Source organism: Nannobrachium achirus (assembly GCF_963921795.1).
Source record: "Nannobrachium achirus genome assembly, chromosome: 23".
Lineage (NCBI taxonomy): Eukaryota > Metazoa > Chordata > Actinopteri > Myctophiformes > Myctophidae > Nannobrachium > Nannobrachium achirus.
In genome coordinates, this window is record NC_137830.1 from 37,844,638 (window position 1) to 37,851,815 (window position 7,178).

The following is a 7,178-nucleotide window of genomic DNA, read 5'->3' on the forward strand; positions in this document are numbered from 1 at the left end:
CGGGGCGGCATCAGTGAAAAATTTAAGAGTAGAGGAAGTTTCTATTACATCGTTATAGAAAAAGGATATCCCGTTCCATTGATCTATCAATGCGGACCAGAACCGAATATCAGATTTGCAACCCTCATCTAGAACAATAGTATCATTGAGATTAGGAACGGATTTTGCCATGTCTAACAGCCGTGAAACGAATGAGCGGCCCTGGGGAATGATTCGCATGGCGAAGTTGAGATGGCCTAGAAGCGACAAAATATTACGTTTAGACATAGCTGGAACCTCTAGACAGTTCTTTAGAAATTCTCTAATGCGGGTTAGTTTATCCTCTGGCAAAGATGCCTGCATGCGCTCGCTGTCTAATAGAATGCCAAGAAACTCTAACTTTTTCCTGGGGCCGACTGTTTTTTCCTCTGACAGGGGAACTCCGGTAGCTTTAAACAGGTCTTTTAAAACTGAGATGCACCGGGCTGGAGGCGAGTGGCGAAAATCTACAACTAGGAAATCATCGAGGAGATGCAACACGAAAGGCAGTTTATACGTGTTGGATAAAATCCAGCATAGCGCTTCTGATAGTGAGTCGAAAATGCGGGGGCTGCTACGGCACCCGAATGTTAGCTTGACTGCAAAATAGAAAAGGCCCTTCCATTTCACCCCGAAGAAAGGCCATTGCGAAGGGTGGAGTGGCATAACCTTGAACGCATCCGTAATATCCGCTTTCCCCAGCCACGCGCCAACGCCCGCCGCTTTGATCATTTGGATAGCGTTATCAACAGTGGCGTAATACAGGGAGAACGGGAACAACGGAATTAATTCGTTAATGCTGGGAACTGGGCCGTTATGCGGCGCTGACAGGTCGATGATCATACGTTTTTTCCCTGAGTATTTGCGCGTAGCTACTCCTATTGGGCTCACTCTGAAAAGGGAGAACGGGGACTTTTTGAAAGGCCCGATCATGTGGCCTTTAGAGATTTCTTTTTTAAGAAGTTCATCTACCGCAGTGGGTTCTAAAATTGCAGACTGCAAATTTTTGCATACATGAGTAACCTTCGGTAGCCAGCACAACCCCGCCAGAAACCCCTGAACTAGCCCAGTCAATAAATAGTCAACGAAAGAACGATTCGGGTGGTTCTTGAGGGCCTTGGACAAAGCAGGGACATTCACAGGAGTGGATGGATGGTCCTTTATTTTCTCGCTGGTTTTGCACGGACTCTCCGTGGGCAGACGGACCTCGGGTGGCTGTCCCCGCACCAGCTGCAGATATGCATAAATTTACAAGGTTGGAATGTGCATACATTTTCATTGAACTGGGAACAAATGGGAGTATTATCACCAGGCGAGTATCGCACCTGCTGTCTCTTGGGTTGAGCGGCGAAGTTGGCCGAGGCACTTGGCTGAGGCTGCTGGTACTGGGGCTGCTCACGCTTAAACGTAGGCGCGGTTTTGGGGCAGAGATTAACGGTGTGGTTAAAAGAACCGCACACTGCACATGACAACATCTTATGCCCGGTGAAATGCCTGGATATTAAAGAAAGGTCAACTACCGACCAGTCCAGGCGTTGGTTGAACCTTTGGATGTGGAGAGCGGCTTTAGAGGAAAATGATTTGTGATACTCATAGAAAAGGGAGCCGCCATATGACAAAGCCAGATCTGCTATGATGGACATGTAGGTGTCTAATTCCTGCCTGCGCTGGGGGTAAGCCTCGCAGACGCAGTCTCTATATACACCAAAAGCAACAAAAAACTCAGCCAGAGTTAAGGTTTTGGACAGCCTGGGGTCTGAGTCCTTAAGCATCACGGAAACATCCCCGCAATCCAGCATCCTCCTATCAGAAGCGTCGGAGTTAATCAGAATCTTGATCAGGTTAATATCATGTCCTGTCGAAAAAGCGGACAATTGGTAAGCGATTTAAATGCCTAATTTCTATAACAATTTAGACTTAAAGCTTATTTACCTGCTACTATGTGACCTCTTAGGTTCTCTGAGATGGCCGCCGCAGGAGAGAGAAAAGGAGAGCCCGTAGCAGGGGCTGGAACAGCTGTTCCCCAGGTTTTCTGCGTGGCCACAAACGGCGAGCTCGCAGCGAGCCCGCCGAACTGGAACGGGGGTGGCGCGCAGCCAGCGGCTGCTGCTGCTGCCGCCGTTGCTGCCTGGAAAAACCCTGTAGTTGGCGCGGAGCCCGCGGCGGCTGCCGCCGTAGGTAGCTGGAAAGGCCCTGTAGTTGGCGCGGGGCCCGCGGCTGCTGCTGCTGCCGCCGTCGTAGGTAGCTGGAAAAGCCCTGTAGTTGGCGCTGAGAAACGCGAAGACCGGCTAGAAGGACCTGGGCCGCCGCTGAAGTTCTCGAGAGCGTTGATCCTTATATTCACTTGATCGATGGACGATTTCAGGCTTAGCAGAGTAGCTGTGATGACGTCGTCATTAGGTCTGCTAGAAGCGGGTTCCGACGGCTTGCTTTTACTCTTCTTTGCCCCTGACGGCCCCGTGATGCTGGCGGGGCGGCCGCGCTTCTTAGCTGGGCCTTTGCCTTTACCAGCGCCGGACGGGCTCTGTTGATCTTGATCGGGCTCTTCTGAATTGATCATGAAGTCAAACAGACCTTCATGGCTCAGACCTGGCGTTGCTTGCAAGCCGCGCGCATACAGGTTCTCCAAAATACGCTGTACAGGCCAGTCAGACAGCTTCTTCTGAATCTGGCGGGAGCTACGTCTCCTGCTGGGGAGAGAGGGAGGAGGATCCACCTCGCTGGTCGCCGTCGCTGGGATCTCAATCTCCTCGACTGGATCTGGATCTACTTCAATTAGATCGTGCGCAGGGCCATCGTCGTCCGACTCGGAGTGAGCGGCGGACATGGCGGCGACAAAACCAACAAACAAAGCTAAAGCAGCAAGCAAGCGCATAGCACAGCAGACCTGGAAGGCAGCAGCAAGAGAATGACAGCCTGAGGGGGTTACATAGCTTGGCAAGAGATCAGCTGACTGCCGCAGGCAGGCAGGCTGCCACGTCGCCTGTGACGTAGGACTGGCGTAATAGTGTAGTAACAGACTTAAAGCAACATAGTGCGCAGTGACCCCTCAAGTGTATTCTAAATGAACTAACTCCGCTGGCTACATACATTTATAAATCGAAGGGTTGAGTGGTACTGCATCAAGTGTTGTTTTTTTTTTTTTTTAAGATTTGTTTTGGGGCTTTTATGCCTTTATTGATAGGACAGTAGAATGAGGAAATGGGGAGAGAGATGGGGAGTGACATGCGGCAAAGGTCATCCAGATCGGGAATCGAACCGGCGACGCCATCACACATCAAAGCCTGTGTGGTATGTGCCTGGACCAGTAGGCCGGGTTCCCCCTGCAGCAAGTGTTTATAGTGAGGAGGGAGGATAAACGGAGAAGAAACACCATTGCTGTATTTTACGGGAACATAAGGCAGTATAGAGAGTCAGAAACATGGGAGCATAAGGCAGTGGGAGTTTGATTGATTGATTGATTGATTGATTGATTGATTGATTGATTGAAGACTTTATTAGAAGTTTGCATAGAAAAAGGTACAGTTTCATCATGACTGTACATTTCACTGGTACAAGGTCAACTAAAAGGAGATCCTAGGAAAGCACTTGGCTTATTTACACAGGAAACCATTGAAGTATCTCATATAACATTGAATGACAGACGGATAGAACACAGTACTATGCAGTAGATATAGTAAAATAATAATAATAGAGTATTAGAGTAATAGGGCAGCATATGTCAGTGGCTACTGGTGAGTTAGTAATAAGGCAGCAATGGGCCCCATTACTACTGTAGGCTTCCACAGGGTAAATTCGGACATACTGACCACTTGCTTCAACAATGACCTTCAAAACCCACCTTGAGAAACTGTAAAACAGAGTAAAAGACTAAGGACCTGTGCCCTAACGGTTTCTAGAGAAAACATCAACATTTCGTTGCGTTCTCACTTGTAATTGTGCCTCTACACGGAAACGCACCATGAGCATTGAAAAAAATGTAATGTGCATGCCATGTCGCTAGGTGGCGGTGACACACAGATAGATGATAGACGCCACTTCCACTTCCTTGTTTACATTCACCATAGTAACGTGGCTGCATGTAGTCTGCCCGTGAGCCATGACATCACATGTTTTGTCATTTCCTCCCTCTCTCCTGTTCAGATGGAGACGCGAGCCATCTCTGGAAAGAGCTTTAACTTTGTTGTGTTTTCAAGCCCTGAGAACGCCGTTGTCGTCAAAACGGATGGCATATCTGACATTTTATTTTGCTGTTTTCTATAGGAAACAGCGATGTCTGAACAGTGCCTAAGAAACCAGTAATCTAGGTCTACGCAAAAAAACTTTTTAAACTCGCCATGGTGACAACTGTTGAGGTATTTAAAAAAGAACACCCAGTGGTGCTATTTATGAGTTGATTTCATTATTGGCCAATGTGACCCTGGCCATACGTGCAAAGAGACCAATTGACCAATGACAGTCCGGACAGACACGGGGACAAACAGACAAAACCAGATGTGGGAGCTGTTTAATAGCGCACTACAACAATACAAGGCCACTGGCCATGACACCCCCCCCCCCCCCCCCCCACACACACACACACACACACACACACACACACACACACACACACACACACACACACACACACACACACACACACACACATTTCTCAGAGACTCAGCCGCCTCCATTGCTCCAATCATTAGCCCCATAATAAACCTCTCAATCAAACAGGGACATGTCACCCTTGAGTTAAAAACACGGCTCCAAACATCCCAAAACAAACTGGTTAGGCTACTGCTTAACCTTCCATCTCAAGCTCATCTTTTGAAAGGGTGGGATGGCTCAGGGTAGTTGACAAGTTGACAGAATACAGAACATTGCGATGGGCCTGGGGTACAAGATACACTACACCACTTCACTAAGATACCTTAATGTACCTCAAAATACTTCCAAAACGTCAAGGAGGTCCACAATCACACCACCAGAGGCAGCTCCACTAATCATGTCCAGCCCAGATTTGGCTCAAACAAAGGGTTGAATTCATTCTCCCGCTATGCCGCAAAAATGTGGAATTCCCGATTGCCTTAAAGGAGTGTAAAGCCCTACCTTCCTTTAAAACTGCACTGAAAAATACTGTAAACGTAGTAAAGGAACCGCTTACTTTAGTTCACACTGTGTGATTTAGTTTTTTTAATGATTTGAACCCAGCACACATCACATTATCACCTTTTACACCTGCTTATATAGAGAGCTATGAACGGTTTATCCAAGGTGCTTTACAGAGATTGTGCATTACTTTCACCCATTCACACACTCATTCATACTCCGATGGCGGAGGAAACCATGCAAGGCACCAACCTGCTCACCGGGAGCAACTAAGGGTTCAGAGTCTTGCTCAAGGACTCTTACACTAACTATTAGCTAGATCACCAGAGTTTGAGGGTTGATAACATACAATATGCATGCATGGATGTTTTGTGCATACATGTTGTGTGCATACTTCCTATCTGCTACAGTACGAATGTCTAACCCTATAATACGCGCGCGCACACACAATGTGTGTGTGTGTGTGTGTGTGCGTGTGCGTGTGCGTGTGCGTGTGTGTGTGTGTGTGTGTGCGCGTGTGCGTGTGTGCTTGTTAAAGCTAGATGTCTGTGATAAAGCCTATCTTGGATAGCTCTTTGGTCAGAATGTCCATGTTAAAACATGAATAATAGATCACATAGGGCCCTAAAATAGGAGAGAGAGAGAGAGAGAGAGAGAGAGAGAGAGAGAGAGAGAGAGAGAGAGAGAGAGAGAAGAAGAAGAAGAAGACAAATACAAATAAAAAAGAGGCAGAGATTGTTGGAGATCAGATGATGAAAAAGCGAGAAAGAAATAGAATAGTGGTCACAGAAAGAATGGCAAAAGACAGTGGGAGATTGAAAGAAACATTTTATGCTTTAAGATAGATAGATAGAGAGAGAGAGAGAGAGAGAGAGAGAGATTAGAATGACAGAGCAGCAAGACAAGAAGGAAACGTGGTGGATGCATGAGAGTGTGCAGAGAACAACTCAGCAAGCAGAGAGAGAGAGAGAGAGAGAGAGAGAGAGAGAGAGAGAGGAGGGAGAGAGAGAACAGCAAACAAGGCAGGGAGCAAAACGCACAGGGAAAAGCAGCTTACAGTGGGCTGTGATTACACACACACTCTCTCTCTCTCTCTCTCTCTCTCTCTCTCTCTCTCTCTCTCTCTCTCTCTCTCTTTCTCTCAGCATGACAGCGCACTGAGCAGCAGCACAGAGGCTGTTCTCCCTTCACAGAGAGAGAGTGAGGAGAGGAGAGGAACCCAGAGGAGAGGAAGAGTGGAAGAGGAGAGAGGGGAGCAGAAGGGCAGCGGGGACCCGAATGTGAGGACTCTGCAAAGTTTGGTGGAAAAGTTCCACCCTGGTTGGGATTCCTGCCGGCGAGACGTCCCTGGGGTCTGCATGGGGGGGACGCCCCGACGTCCAGCCGCCAGGGGTCCAGCCTGAGGACTCCTGATCTTCTCCTCTGTCTCCAGTGGCGTCAGTTCAGCAAAAGCTAGGGTATGGCAAAGATGGGAGTCCTCATGGAAAAGAGGCATTACATTTTGTGCTGTATAACACGGTTCTATTGTGAAAATAGCAGATCTACATGCTCACAACACCTCGCGCTGCGAGGCGATGTAGATCGGCTATTTTCACAATGTCTGAAAGAAAAAACGATTTTTTTAGTTTTTTACACAGGTTTCTACGGTTTCTTGGGCTGGATATGGCAGCCTGGAATGGTTGTTCAAGTGCAGCTAAACTTAGCATGTTAGTAAACGTGCCACAATTAACAATAATGCATTGCAACTGTGCTGCTGACCTGCGGAACCTGGGAATATACCATTTTGTCAAGCTGGGAAGAATACAAGTCTGGAGAATATATAATCATAATACCTTGTTAAAGTGACCATTTTGTTATATTTTGCATTTGTAGTTATTTTACTGTAATTTAACAACATAATAACCAGCGCAGATAGACAAAGAGACATTCATGGATTTATATTTAAAAGTAACTTTTATGTTCCCCCCTGGACCCAGGGTATGGCAGCTGCATACCCCTGCCATACCCAATTGACGCCCCTGTCTGTCTCTTTTTTCCTCACAAAGCTTTTTCCTCCCTTCCTGCCTGCC